The 14,535-nt window shown below is 44.9% G+C and overlaps 1 protein-coding gene across 4 annotated transcripts in view; it reads left to right on the forward strand.

The window, feature by feature from the left end:
• Positions 1–14,535, forward strand: part of FRMD4B (FERM domain containing 4B) — a 311,527-nt gene that overhangs the window by 226,388 nt on the left and 70,604 nt on the right. The window lies entirely within an intron of this gene.

The raw sequence follows: 14,535 nt of genomic DNA on the forward strand, positions 1-14,535 counted from the left end.
GAAAACCCTGTCTTGAAAAAAAAACAAAACAAAAAGCAACGTATGGGAGGAGGAGATCAGTCATGAGAGGAGAAGCATAGTGACCAGAGCTTGCCTCAGTTTCTCATTTTCATTTATGTCCAGACTCCAGCTCATGGAATGTTGTATGAGCTGTTCAGATGGATGGATGGTGGGTGGGTGGGTAGATGGGTGGGTGGATGGATGAAGGAATGGATGGATGAGTGGATTGAGAGATGGACGGATGGATGGGTAGATGGGTGAACAGATGGATGGGTGGATGGATAGATGGACGGATGGATGGGTAGATGGGTGAACAGATGGATGGATGGATGGTGGGTGGGTGGGTGGAATACCTAATCAGATGGAGGCACAGTAGTCCTGAAAACAAAAGCTATTTTTTGTATGTTTACTTTTGTAAAACATCCAGATAGGGCAGTAACTTTAGCAGGGAACATTTTTCACTCAAAGGCTTAATTTTAACATCAGAACCATAGCTTTCCCCCGGTTCCCCCTTTCCCTCTAATCATCCCTGATCACCTTGTAAGTATCTTGCACTTTTTTTTTTTAATGACTAGTTTTCTATCAGAATGCTCTCCTACTACAAATTTAAATTGTCCTTGTAAATTGGGGCCGGGCTGCATTTAAGCAATTAGAAGGCTGTTAATTAAAGCCTGCTGTGTATGTAATCTTACATGTGTAAGGGTGAGGACAGAAGCTGGGCACCTGGTTCGTACTGTTTCATAATGGTTATTCGTCTCTTCCTTGACTGTCTCCACCTGGGTATCAGATGTGGGAGCCTTCAAATCCGCATACTTATTATGGCCCCTGACCTATTTAGGCGCCTGGTCTTTCTTGCACATATAACTATTTGGCTGCACCTCCCCACACCTCCAATTTCCAAGGCAGACTCGTAAACATTCACTCCTTTGCTTTGAAAATGTGTCAGCGCATGAGCCTATAAAGAAGGTTCAGGTTTGGTGGAATGGTAGAGCCAGTCTGACATTTGACCCGGTGATAGCTTCCTCTTCCTGGGAGTACAGCGGGGCCTCCACCCTCAGGTGGGGCGGGGTGAGGGGGGTGTTTGTGTGAGAATGAGAGCAGAGGAGAAGGGAACACATAGCCTGCTGACACTGTGGGTCTGGTAGGACACTGTCACCAAAAGCTTAGCTTTGCGCTGGAGAGATGGCTCACTGTTAAGAGTAGGTAGGTAGTGCTCTTGCAGAAAACTGGGGCACTGCATCAGGCAGCTCACAGATGCGGGCAATTCCAGATCCATAGGATCTCATGTCTCCAGCCTCCTCCAGCATTAGGCTCCAGTGCACAAAGCTACACACAAGCACACATACATACAGAGAATTAAAAATAAAATAAATCTGAAAAAGAAGGTGAGCTTTAAAAAAAAAATTGAGGGAGGAGGAAAGTGACTATGTTTTAACTAAAAAGTAAAATAGTAGTAGTAACAACAACAATAATGAAAATGGAAGGGAGCCTGGGGAGCTATCTCAGTCTGAATTCCAACCCTAGAACACATGTTTAGAAAAGCATCTCCTGGCCTGGTGGTACATATGTGTCATCTCAGGGCTGGTGGCACATATGTGTCATCTCAGGGCTGGTGGCACATATGTGTCATCTCAGGGCTGGTGGCACATATGTGTCATCTCAGGACAGGGGAGGTGGAGATAGCAGGATCCTTGAGGCACTCTCGTCATCCTAGTAATTGGCTAGCCGGTAGGGGACACTGCTTTAAAAAGCAAGGAGCTGGAGAGATGGCTCAGTGGTTAAGAGCACTATCTGCTCTTTCAGAGGTCCTGAGTTCAATTCCCAGCAACCACATGGCGGCTAATAACCATCTGTCATGAGATCTGGTTCCCTCTTCTGGTGTGCAGGTATACATGCAGGCAGAACATTGTATATGTAATAAATAAATCTTTAAAAAAAGCAAGGGGCCAGCATTTCTGGGGAAGAATATCTGAAGTTGACCTCTGGACTCCACATGCACATGCAGATGCATACACACACACACACACACACACACACACACACACACACACACACACACACACGTACAGAGTAATGCATTCAAAAATACTTAGCTTGGAAGTATGCCATAGGTGCTAGGACCTACTTGGCAGATGGGTGTGCAATACTGAGTGAAGCAAGCATCTCTTATGCGATGACCCACTGTTCACAGCTTAGGTGTGTAATTCACAATCCTGGATCAAATCTCTCTGGCTCTAATGTTTTATTTTGTTTTTAACTGTTTTTGTTCTTCTGTGTTCTGACCCAAGGTCCTATCTAGGACCACGCGATGTCCTTCCCCTACACTTAAGCACTGATGGCTGCTTGGTTTCTCCACTCTACGGCCACCTTGTCCTTTTGCAGTTGCCTGGAGTCAGTACTTGTAGGCTGACCGTCCTCTTCCCTCACAGTATTGGGCAAACCTCTTGTACTGTCAGGGTGGCCTTTCCCAAGTCAGTTAATAATGTGGTCTCCATCAATGGCATTTTTGAAGTCTGACGCTTTCCGATTTCTTCTAAAGAACAGCTTTCCCTTCTCCATCCCTGCTCCTTAAAATCGTTTAAAGCAACATCCGGTGGGTTCATAGGCTCCTCTTTATTCAGTCTGTTCCTGTCTGGTCCTCCATTTGTTTTGATGCGCACATCCCTCACATTGTGCCTAATGGAATCCCCTCTGACTTCGGATCCTGTATCCTTTTGGTTTGTTGCATCACTTGCTTGGTATTTGTTTGACTTTGTTTGCTGTTGCTTTTGTCTTTTGGGTTTTTTGAGAAAGGGTCTGCCTATCTAGACCAGGCAAACCAATAACTCCTGACTCTCTCGCCTGTCTAGTCTCCCCGAGCTGGGTTCATACCCTTCGCACCCTTCCTTACTCTCTGACACAGCGGGACAAGCCCGCTTGTGTTTTTGTTGCCCTGGCTTTGGAATCAGCCATTTTCCTTTTTCGTGGAGAATGAGATCTGAGTTGGAGTTTCTGAGTTGGAATCTCATTTCAAGAAAAAACTTTCAAGTTCTCTATGTGCCTTCAGCGGAAAGTAAACTTTACACCCCAGCCAGGGCTGCACCTGGGGAGAGTGTAGCCTGGCTAGTTTATACTCCTTCTCCACAAGTTCCTCTGCATTATTCTCCTAGAGCTGACAGCTGGGCACTGATTCTTCCCCCCTCCCCTCCCCATCCCCCACCCCCACCTCACCCTACCTCTCTCCCCCTCCCCCTCACTCTCTCATCCTCTCCCTCTCTCTCCCATTCTCTCCCTTTCTCTCTTTCCTTCTCCCCCTCCCCCCTCCCCTCTCCCCCTCCCCCATTTCTCCCTCTTCCCTTTCCTCTTTCCCTCTCTCCTTCCCTCCCATTCTCCCTCAGCCTCTCCCATCTCCTCCCCATCTCCCCCTCCTCCCCCCCCCTTCCCTCTCCATGTCTATCTTCACTGTGATCAAGTTTCTGAGACGCTGGCTGTAGATACCCTGGTCATGTTGCTTGTGTCTTTGCAATTAGGGCACACGCCTATAAAAGCTCCATACTTGTTTTCTTGTGATACATTTTGACTTTTTCAGATTATCTTTCCGCCGTTTTTTCTTTTCCCCCTCCAAAGGCCATGAGGTGTGAGGGCCAGGTGTCCTATATGAAGCCAGTGAAGCCAGAGGAGTAAATGCCTTTTTGGAATCTGACCCTTCTCTGTATATTGTCTCCAGCTGGTGTGGCCAGAACCACCACTACTCCGCCTACAGTTTTCATAGGGGTAGCCTGGTTAATATCCTCACAGTTTGAAAAGATGAGTTTGTCTGTCTTTCTTTCTTTCTTTCTTTCTTTCTTTCTTTCTTTCTTTCTTATTCCAAAAGATTAAGCAAAGCAAGTGTGCAATGAATCCACAAACACAAGAAATGCTTCTTATCGAAAGCATGCTTTATAGCCTCATCACCTCGGCGTTCTTCTGTGCATATTCTACAAGCATTACTCAGCACATGCTATATGCCAGGAGGTGTTCTGCGTCCTGAAGATCGTGCTGTGGGCAAAATAGCTAAAAATTCATGTCCTGGATGATTCTATCCAGCCAGCAATGAAGAAGGTGCATAAGGTGTGCAATATATTAGAAGGTGTAGATGGTCACGACATCCAGTGTGCAGGTCACGTTATGAGACTGGGCGTAGTGGTGTATGACTATTGTTATCATCAAAAATAAGTAGAATGAGACACAACAGATCTGATATGGAGAGATTTATTGTAGACCCATGGGGAGAGAAAGAACAGGGAGGGCCGCCCCAGGGGGGACAGAGAGACAGAGTGCAAGAGAGAGGGGGGGTCGGAGATGGCAGATTGGCTGTTTTATACTCTGGCACACACCTGGTGGCCACAAGTGATGATGTCAGAGGTTGCTTAGCAACCTAGAGGCAGGTTAACCAGGGCTGCCAGATGCTAACAACTATAATCCCAGCACTTAGGAGGCCAAGGCCAGAGGATCAGGAGTTCAAGATCACTTGGCTATGCAGGAAGTTGCAGGCCAGCCCGAGCTATAGAAGACCTGTCTCAGAACAGCAAAACAGAGTGACACCATAATTGTAGGTACAGAAAACAGCATTAAGAGAATTTGGAGGCTTTATGGTTTTCTAATTACATGCATTTATTTATTTTGTTTATGTCAGCAAGGGCTGGTCTGGAACGGAGGGTGTGTGGGAAGCATGCGCCATGGTACGTGCGTGGATTTGGGAAAGTCAAAGGACAACTTACACAACTGGGTTCTCTCCTCCTACTGTGTGGGTCCAGGGGGGTCAATCTCAGGTTTCAAGGCTTGGTGACAGCATCCTCTCCCACTAAGCCATCTGGAGTGCCCAGTTTCTTAAATAACATCTGCTCATTTATTGTTATGTAGAAGCACCGTGGGAGGGGTGCACACATGCCCGGGTGCACATGTGCAGGCCAGAGAACAGTTTGCAAAGGTTGGTTCTCTCCTACTAAAATGTTCCCAAAGGTAAGACTTGGGTCATTAGGCTTGGAAGCAAATAATGCAAGGTGCTGAGGCATCTCATAGCCCCCTTTGTTGTTGTTTTCTTTTTTCTTTTGGTGTGTGTGTTGTTGTTGTTGTTGTTGTTTTGTTTTGTGGGTTTTTTTTTTGTTTGGTTGGCTTCATTTTGGTTTGTTGTCTTTTTTGATACAAGATTTCTCTGGGTAGCCCTGGCTTTCCTGGAACTCACTCTGAAATGAGCCTGGTATCAACTCAGAGATCCACCTGCCTCTGCCTCCAGAGTGCTGGGATTAAAGGCGTGCGCCACCCCAACCCTGCTTCCTTTGGGCATCTTGATCAGTGCTTTACATACATTCTTCACGTAATGATCTTGAAAAGTTGGTGAGATTAATGTTTATTCTCATTTTACAGATGAGGAGCTGAGTTTTAGAAAAAGTAAGCAACCCAAAGCCTGCACTTCGGACGGTAGAGCGGGAGATAGGTTCTAGTACAATTTGACGTTACAGGCCAGAGGAGGAGCAGACCAGGGAGAAGGGATCGAAGGAAACAGTGCATAGGCCAAGAAGACCAAGGCTGACCGCTGGGATGTAGGCAGCCATGGAACTACACAGCTTCCCAAAAAGAAAGGGGACTTAATGTCTTAGAGTGGAGAGTGGTTGCACTTGCAACATTACTTGACACTTCTGTATGTAGTGGGGCAGGACATGGGATTTCATGTAGAGTACTTGCTTGGTGTGCACAAGACCCTAGAAGTCCATGCCAGTGCCATAAGAGAAATAAACAAAATATTTCTTAGTTACCAAAAGAATTTTACCAAAGTAATGCCATGTATACAAAGACATACATTTCCCAAAGATGAAAATGCTACTGATAACAGATGTTGGTGAAGATCACCTAAGTGACACAGATGTGTGACAGTACATCTAGCTGTCTGGGCATGATGCCACATACTCTGTAATCCCAGAATTTGAGAGAATGGAGCAGGGAGATCACAAAGCAAGACGCTGCCTCTGCAAGACAAAAACCACAAAGGAAAATGAGCAAAAGCATCTCCCTGAACTCTGTTCATTTTTCTGTATCTATCTCAGTTGTTAAATTCCACAGATAGTAAGTCAGATGAGATTGAAGTTCCGCTGAAGTAAGAAAATAAGTAGAAATAATTAGATGCTGTGAGGAACACAGTTAGTGGGAAAAAACTAAATTTAATTTGACAAATTGTGAACTGTGAACTCAGTTTTTCTTACCAGCCAAAGCATGATCCATTTTGTCTAGTGCGTAGCTCACCATGGTTATGAAGATGTAAACGAAGCAGGAAGAAACATAGTCAACCTGGGTACTAAGGCTTGCAAACTTCTCCCATGGGCCCTCCTAAAGGGCTATTATATGATGTAACCAGCAATGTCCTCAGTAACCACCTGGGGTTATTAACATAATGACCCGCTGGGTATTGCCGCCTCGATTTTCAACTGAAGCCAGTGGAGTAATGCTGAAATAGAGTTTCCCCAAAAGCTCTTTTATCTAGGGTAACCCTTAGGGCTCACTTATGTAGGTTTCTGGGGACTCTGGATTAGCTGAAGAGTAAAACCTTGAAACTCCGGAGCAGTATGTCCTTAACTAAAGGCAGTCTTGTCCCTTGGGGGACATTTGTCAGTGTCTGGAGACAATTTTAGTTGTCACAGCTAGGGAAAGGATGCTGTCCACATCTACTAAGTGGACCGTTGGTGCTACTTAGTGTCCTAGATGGGGCAGTCCTCAGAGAAGTCAGTTGCTCTGAGTCTGCAATCTAGAGCCGAGCTCTCAATTGTTTTCTACCCGGGATACCTTTTTGCCCAAGATATTCTTTCTTGACTCGGTGTCTCTAAAATAAGTTCCCACATTGGCATAAATTTATTTTAAAGCAATTTTTGGTGTTACAAGTAATCTTTATTAAAGATGAAGACAAAGGGGCTGGAGAGGTGGCTCAGCTGTTACACGCTAGGCTCACGACCAAAAATACAAAAGATGAAGGCAAAGGTGCCTACTAATGAGAATAGATGTACTTCCTCATTTTACAGGAAAAGAAAAGTAAATCTTGGCTGAGTATTTGACACTGCTGGCTGATGTTTTGACTTTCTTAATCATCAAGACTGAGAATGGAGATTTGTACAAATTTGCCAAGCAAAACGGCAGAAGTATGCTTAGGGTCAGTTTAGAAATTTGGAATTTCCGAACCAATCCCAAGCCCAAATTCATTGAATGATTTTTTTTTTTTAAATAAATGAAACTCAGATCAGCAAATCGAGCATTGTTTTTTTTTTCTTTTAAAAAACTGTGTTGTTGTATTACGTGTGCTGCACACGTGTGCAATGAGTGTGGCACTCAGAGCATAACTTGTGGGAGTCAGTTCCGTCCTTCTGCCATGTGAGTCCCACAGAAGAGACTTGGGTTGTCAGGCTTGGTGGCAGGTGCCTTTATCCACAGCCAGCTTGCCGGCCTGCCCCTTCCCTTTCCTTTTCTGTTTCCAGGCGAGGTCTCTAGCCCAGGCTAGTAGACTAGTCTCAAACTTGCTATGTAGCCTAGGCTATCCCTCCTGCCGAGCCTCCTGCATCCACTTCCAGCGCTGAGTAGCAGGCTTTGCCATCCTCATGCTTGGTTCTCAGAAGTCAAATTTTAAACATCTTTTAGTTACTCTTTGATGCTTTCTTATATGTATACACTGTATTTTGAGCCTGTCTACCCTCAGTTTCCTCCCTCTCACTTTCTCTGGATGTTCCCGAACAGGTCCCCTTCCCACGTCTATATCCGTCTTAGTCACTGTTCTATTGCTATGAAGCAACACAACTGTGGTGGTTTGAATAGGTCTCATGTGTTTGAATGCTTGGCCCATAAGCAACAACTCTCTTAGGAGGTGTGGCCTTGTTAGAGGAAGTGTGTCACTTTGGGGGCGGGCTTTGAGGTCACGTATAGATGCTCAAGCTATGGCCAGTGTGGCACACAGTCTCCTTGCTGCCTCCGGATCAAGATGTAGAACTCTCAGCTCCTTCTCCAGCACCATGTTTAACTTGGACACTGCCATGCTTCCCACCATGACGATAACGGAGTAAACCTCTGAAACTGTAAGCCAGCTGAATTAATGTTTTCCTTCATCAGAGTTGCCTTGGTCATGGTGTCTCTTTGCAACAATGAAACCCTAAGTCAGACAATGACCAAGGCAACTTATAAAAAGCAAACATTTAACAGGAGGTTTGCTTACAGTTTCAGAGGGCAATTCCATGATCAACATGGCAGGGTGTACGGCAGCAGGCAGGCATGGCATGGAGCAGTAGCTGAGAACTTACATATCATTCACAAGCAGGAATTAGAGAAAGGCTGGTCCTGGCGTGGGCTTTTGAAACCTCAACGCTCACCCCTAGTGACACACCTCTTTCATGAAGGCCATACCTCCTGGTCCTTCCTAACTCCGCCAGCTGGGAATCAAATAGTCAAGGATTAGCCTATGGGGGCCATTCTCGTTCAAACCACCACAATATCCTCTCCTTTTTAATTGTTGTTCTTGTGTTTGTTTTCATTTTCCCTTTTGTAACAACCCACAAGGCTAATTAAATTAGCCCTGCCTGCTGGAATGTTGACTGATCTTGTTGGCTTGATCTTGTACAAGTGACTACAGCGACTGTGAGTTCATGAGTGTGGTGGTCACGTTGAAGTAGAGTAAGATAGAAAAGACTAATTGTTAAATGCCGAAATATTGATTTATTTAGCGATTTCCTTAAAGCACTACTTGTAGTGCCTCTTGGCCAAGCCTGACTTCACTTGCTACTTGGAGCCGAATGACCTGCGGGATAGCTGACATGACTGGGTACTGCCCTTACCACCCTGCTAACTGTCATGCACCCTTCTGTAAAATATCACTTACTTTCCTACCCCACCTTGTGGATTTAGAGAATAAAATGAGAATAAAATTTGGATCCATCATTGAAGCCTTTCAGGGGCTATCCTGGCTTTATTCAGTTCTCGACTGACACCTCTTCGCTTCCACTCTCATTGGTGTCAGAGCGCTTTTCCCAGAAAAGCTCCTGCAATGAAGTCGCGTTGAAAATACAGCATTTCACAGCTCCTCCCCCTCCTGTACCTAATTCCTCCACCCCTCATCCATCAATTTTTAAAATGAAACATTTTTACCCAATGCAATTCATAAATACACCTATTTGGTAATTCCACTCTCAAGAATGATGGTAGGAAAATATTAGAAATCTTTGTTTTCTGTAATTAAGCTACTATGTTTGTATAGGAGCAGAAAATTTGAAATATTCAGTACATGCACTGTGGTTTATAATATCCAGTTGTCTCTGGTATAGGCTGAGATGTTTCAGACTGTGCTCATTGGTGTCACATGACATAGCTTGTGCTGTGTAGGCTCAAGGCTACAGTCAAGTCCTATGATGCCGTGATTCAGTGCAGGCGAATACTGACACACCTCAGATTCATTACACACTTGAGTTCGATTTATGTTTCCATTATTGTCTATTCAGAAACTTTCTACTGCTGCCAAATTTCTCATCTTCCCCATTTTCTGTTACACGACCCTGTAGGGGTTCACAGGCCACAGTTTAAAACGCTGGGGTCTAGAAGACTAAATTACCCATGTATTACAAGGAGCAAAGTATTGCCTCATGCACTCAGAGGATGAAGACAGATGCAGTAGTGTGTGGCCTGACCTGCTATATGCATGGTAATCTCTAGAAATGGAACTGGTGCATTGCCTAGGACGAATGGCCCTGCAGAAGAATAGAGCTTGGGTAGGCCACCAACCTGGCTTGGTGGATAAGCGTATTCTCATCTCTTAGTTGGCAGACCTCTCTGTGCTCATGTGTCTTCAGGGAAAACTGGGAAATCTCCAGGGAGCAACATGCATGTATTTGTTTGTGTCTTTATCACATCTGTTCACTGTGGTTTGCTGTCTTAGGGGCAAATCACACTGGGAGCATCCTAGCCAGCATCTACGTCATCATTGCTAGCAGTGTCTGAGCAATGTCTGACTAGACTGAGACATCCAGCCTCACTCAGCAGTGGAAATAGCTGAGTACTAGTATCAAGAAGAGTCTTTCTGTGTGTCCAGTCTGGGTCATAACTTCCCAGCTTTGTCTCTAGAGACAGCAAGCTTTCTTCCCTCAGTTCTAATTTGGCAGAGTCCTGGAAAGGTAGCTGGACCAGCTTCCATCACTTGCCCCCAGATAATGACAGTTACACTTCCCGTACAGCCAAAAGAGAGAGAGGTAACTTCCAAAGGAGAGTTACACTAACAAACCAGGAAAATGGGGTCTTCCTTTTCTTCCAAACAAATTTTATAACTTTACTGTGAGGTAGTTTGACACATAGAAAAGTATTGGAAGAACAACTCAAAGCATAGCAGTACATGTTTTACCAAACCATATCAGCTTTTAATGGGGCACAGCATCCACACTCACACTTTCTCTGCACCCTCTGTGTAGTCTTCAGTTGAGTCACTCAAGAGAGTAACCTATAAATCACCATAGCAGTTAACTCCGCAGAGTGCCTGCCATGCTGTATTTCTCAAGATCAGGGACAAACGTTACACAGCTGTATTTCCGTGACCCAGCTTAGAGCATTTGACATTGGGCCCATACTGTTGCCGAGTCTACAGTTTGTCATTCCACTCTGGTCTCCTTCCCCCTTGACCCAGGATAACGCACCTCATTGTTGTGACCCTGTGGTCTCCATCTCTCAGGCACTTCAGTGGCATGAGTGCAGGCAGGATGTTTTCTAGGATGGCCCTCGGTTTGTTTGTGTTTCATGAATGGTTCCTCACTATCAAATCTAGTAATTTTTTTTATTTGTTTCTCTCACATAGCCCTGGCTGTCTAGGCAGACTAAGGTGGCCTCCAACTCACAGAGATCTGCCTGCCCCTGCCCACTCAGTGCTGGGATTAAAAGTGTGATTTGTTTTTGACAGGAAATCTACACCATGGTATGCTGGAGACAGCTTAGACCAGCCCCTGGGTGCCACTTCTCCCCTTGGGCTCTGGAATGTCATATGGGTTGCTTGCAATAAGCCACGGTGGGAATCACCTCAAAGAAACCAGCAAATGCAGTAGCTGGGAGCTCTTCCCTGCCTTTGGGTTGCAGTTGTAAGATATTTACACTTACTGGCACAGCACGTGTGTGTGTGTGTGTGTGTGTGTGTGTGTGTGTGTGTGTGTGTGTGTGTGTGTCTGTCTGTCTGTCTGTCTGTCTGTCTGTCTGTCTGACTGACTGTCTGTCTGTCTGTCTGTCTGTGGAGGGGGTTGTCCCCACCCTAAGTGCACAGCATCAGAAGGCACATGGCATTTTTTCTGTTCCAATGCTGGAATCCTTGTGCCTGGGTGAGATGAGAGCTATTTGGTTCTCCTATAAAGAAGACTCACCATTTTCCCCTTTGTCCTTGATAAGTGATGGATGAAAAGATAATATTTTCATCATCCTGTCCATTTCCAATTGAGCTTTCATTTTACTTATTGAAGATTGTTGTTTAGAGCTCTGGGCATGTAGGTCAGTGGTAGAGCATTGACCTGGTGTACCTATGGCTCAAGTCTTATGCTAAGAACCATAAATACAAAATAATAACAAAATATATTATTGCCTGAATCCACTAATGTTGTAATAATTTAAAGCAATAGTTTTTTCTTTCACCTTGACACTTATTTACTTACTTATTTAGCAATCCTAAGGTTTGAACCTAGGCCTCACAAACACTAGGCAAATGTTCTCCCACTGAGCCTTGGTCTCTTGTACATTTTTTGTTGGTGTTTTGCAGTTTCACTTATATTATTAATACCCATTGCTATAGTGTAGAGTAAGTTTCCATGAAATACAGCAGCCATCTCAGATGGACAGAATGAGTCCTCAGAAATGATTTCCTGATCTCCTATAGAAAGTGTGTTTGTTAGCAACATACAGTTTCATCACTGAAACTCAAAAAAGCATTTTGAGTCATTTTCCAAGTCTGGCCTGAACCCACGTTTTACCCAAAACAAGCCTTTGGAACATTGTTGAGTGAAAGAATTGGTAATGAAATTCTAGATTAGCCATGCAGAGGAGAAAGGGAAGAACACAGGACAGGAAGTCTAGAGCCACAACATGTAAGGAGATTGGATGCTACAAGCCATCTCTCCAATCTTCAGTACTGACTGAACCCACTGGGTCGTATTTCACTAAGTTCCCTGTCTGGTCCTAGGACTTTTCTTTTCTTCAATCCCATTAATTAGGGACCTAGAATTCACCTCATTAGCATTGTGAGAGGCACAGGTGACCTGTGCTCCAGTGCTGTGAGAGTGCGGCGCCAGGACACCATCTCAGCTTACCTTTGTGTGTTCAGGCCCATCATCTGGCTCCTGTCTCTGGCTCTTTGTTTGTTGCCGGCAGTCATGGAAACCCAGTGAAGGATGTCCTCACCTTTCTCGGGAAGGAGCTCCCTCTAAGTCTCAAGTGTTAGCTTGTCCTGTCTCCGGTTACCTCTGTTGCCATGGTTGGAGGTAAAAGAAATCCTCTGCCCTGGGCAGCCTCCCGTTTTAAAACAGTGTTGATAGTTCAGGCACGAACTTTGAAGAACTAGAGTTCTTAAAAGACTTAATTGACTTTTGCCAAATGAATGTGCTGAGAACTGAGCAAATGGGTTGGGTATTCCTGATGGATGCATTGTTTAATGAACTGCACGAGTTAATCAAGTGACCGGTGTTAGGGCTCAGAATGGTTTGCCTCTGGTGTCTTCCACAAGAAGTTATATGTCAGATGTCAGGTGAGGTAGGGAATGAGGATTATAAAACGAACTGGGGCTTTGGCCCAACTTTTTCCTTATCTGGAACAAGGCTTGAAACATCCCCCCCACATCAAAACTGGGTTTGGGCCACTTCGGTTAGCAGGTGCTGGCCTTTGATGCCTGGTGCTGTCTGAGCCTGGTACTCTGCAAGCTTCCCTCCTCCCTTTAGTGATTTAATATTTAATGACCCTTCTGAGGTGGAGACTTATTTGGCAGCTTCCTACGGGATATCTGCTTTAGGTATCTTTTTTTTTTTATCTGTCTGCTTAACTTCCATTTGCTAAATTGAAAAGGTGGTGTCTAGAATATTTTTCAGATGACTCACCTAAGGTTCTGACGAGGCAAATGGAGTCCGTGGGAATCCAGGGAGTTGGCAGGGCTTTTCAAGTTATTTTCTTCATCTCTGATTTTTATAATACTCAAATATAAGCTCCAAAACTTTTTTTACCCCTTTCCTAAAATGACTTTGAGCCCTGGCCTATTTTCAAATCAGGGCTTTTTTTTTTTTTTAAGTTGTCCTCTCAACATGTCCTCCTTCTCCATGAGTTTCTTTGTGTTTGAATTTAAGGAATTTGACCTTCCTAAAATGTAACCTAATCAACACTCACCTCACCTGGCGGATTAACCACTCAACATCTCTTTGGTTAGAAAGCCAGTGTCTTGCTGGGAAGACAGAGGGCCATTGATTCCTGAGCTCAGCTTCTCTTTGATTTTATAATCAGTTCCTAGAGATTGTGGGCGAGCTTTGAATTCCAAAGCTTGGGCTCTGTGAGCTCTTGAAACAAACCTTTGAAGCAGATCTTCTGCCTTAGGTTTCAGAAGGGAGGACCCAACTGTGTGTTGATGGGTGAATTAGGTTGTTTTTATTTTTTAGTATAAGGGAACCAATAATTATCACTGCTAGTGTAATACCCTGGGGTTTTCCCCTCTTTGTTTTTGTTTTTAGGGTTTTAATGGGGGTGGGGGTGGGGGGGTGGGGGGGTGGGAGGGCTTGTGTCAGCACAGCTTTATGGAGCTGGTTCTCTCCTTAACCTCATTAGTCCCAGGGACGGAACTCAGAATCACCAGTCTTCCTTCCCTCTCACCCGCTCTGGTTTCCCTTGTCTCTCAATTCATTCTATGGCTTCTAGAAGATTGTTATTAGTTCCTCTTTTGTTGAAGAACTCTAAGCAAGTTAATGCTAAGAGACAATCTTAATCTTTTTTTTTTTTTTTTTTTTGAGACAGGGTTTCTCTATGTAGCCTTGACTGTCCTGGACTCACTTTGTAGACCAGGCTGGCCTCCAACTCACATCGATCCTCCTGCCTCTGCCTCCCAGGTGCTGGGATTAAAGGCAGGCACCACCATGCCCAGCTGGCAATCTTAATCTTTCCAGAAGCCCTCACTAAGTACAGTGTCCCCTCCTATTATTCACGGGCTTAACACTATCGAGTGACTCCCACAGATGGACTTGGAATAACAGATGCTACAGTTTGGCTTCAACAGATAAAAGTGGGGAAGAAAGAGCACCCAGCAATTCCCAGGCCTTTAAACACTGCGTACTTAACTTGAAAGCGCAAAAGGGCCCTGCACTGAACAAGGATGGGCTTGGTTTAGTCCTTGGGAACTCATATGCCCGCCAACTTTAAATTCAGAGTTCCTCTATACCAGCTTAGTGTTGCAGTGTTACACAGCACAGCGCCGCCATTACACAGGTCACGGGTCAAGGGCGTGAAGGTGAGTGGGATATTGTTCACCCACACTTAAGCATGCCTCCTGACAAAAGCAGT

Source organism: Acomys minous (assembly GCF_964271855.1).
Source record: "Acomys minous genome assembly, chromosome: 17".
Lineage (NCBI taxonomy): Eukaryota > Metazoa > Chordata > Mammalia > Rodentia > Muridae > Acomys > Acomys minous.